The sequence below is a fragment of the Anneissia japonica genome, unplaced genomic scaffold, assembly GCF_011630105.1.
Source record: "Anneissia japonica isolate Jap-2015-1 unplaced genomic scaffold, ASM1163010v1 scaffold170943_len1045_cov145, whole genome shotgun sequence".
NCBI lineage: Eukaryota > Metazoa > Echinodermata > Crinoidea > Comatulida > Comatulidae > Anneissia > Anneissia japonica.
In genome coordinates, this window is record NW_022686403.1 from 183 (window position 1) to 1,066 (window position 884).

Genomic DNA, 884 nt, shown 5'->3' on the forward strand with positions numbered 1-884 from the left:
TGATCAGTTGAGTGGCGCTAATTCGCAAAATAAGGTGATTTTAGGTGATTTTTAACTACTTGACCGTGATATTTGAAACCAGTATCAGTATAATCTTAGGTAAGCATGTGGTTAACATAAGTAAGAGTTTAGTCCAATGAAACTGTTTATCATCTTGAAACCTTCCGACGGAAATTGACCCTACCGGTAAGTATGCTTTGCCATCGACAATATTCTTTAGTAAAATATTAGAAATAATGTGGCCTTTTAAAGTTAGATTTTATATATACAATTTATTATTTATTTCTTTATTCGGCAAACAATTAATACAAATCAACATGAAAGGAAAGAAATAAAATAGAAATTAAAATAACGATGAACGGATAAATAAACAATTGTTAACTATTTTACGAAAAAGATAAAGTAGATCGCCCGGATAACCCACAAAAGTCTCCAAATGGCAACCTATCTCCAATGGGGTCCAAATGTTAATGATCAAAACATATTTTCTATCAAAATTTAGAATAAATGTAAAATTATGACACAACTGACATAAGTGGAAGAATTCAAAAGCTCGAAATTCAGTTTGGCCCTCAGAACCATTTTTATGTCCACCCCTGCTGTGTGATAAAGTTATGTAAAATGTGCATGATTTGAGTTGTTCTGCTTATTTTATGTTCATGTGATCTGCCCACAGAAATAGGGGTCAAGCTTTCATGTATGAACTTGTATAGTAAGTGCAGCTGTGATGGCCGAGTGGTTAAGGCGTTGGACTCGAAATCCAATGGGATCTTCCCGCGCAGTTTCGAACCCTGCTCGCAGCGTGATCTTTTTTAAATGAATAATTTCAATTTAATGGTATGCAATTCGATCAAATGATACACAAAGATGTATTAAGTTCATAA

At 33.6% G+C, this 884-nt stretch overlaps 1 non-coding gene across 1 annotated transcript; it reads left to right on the forward strand.

The window, feature by feature from the left end:
* Positions 1-721: 721 nt before the first annotated feature.
* On the forward strand, positions 722-803 carry Trnas-cga. Its single transcript has one exon. It is a non-coding gene; the product is annotated as a tRNA-Ser (tRNA).
* Positions 804-884: the final 81 nt, after the last annotated feature.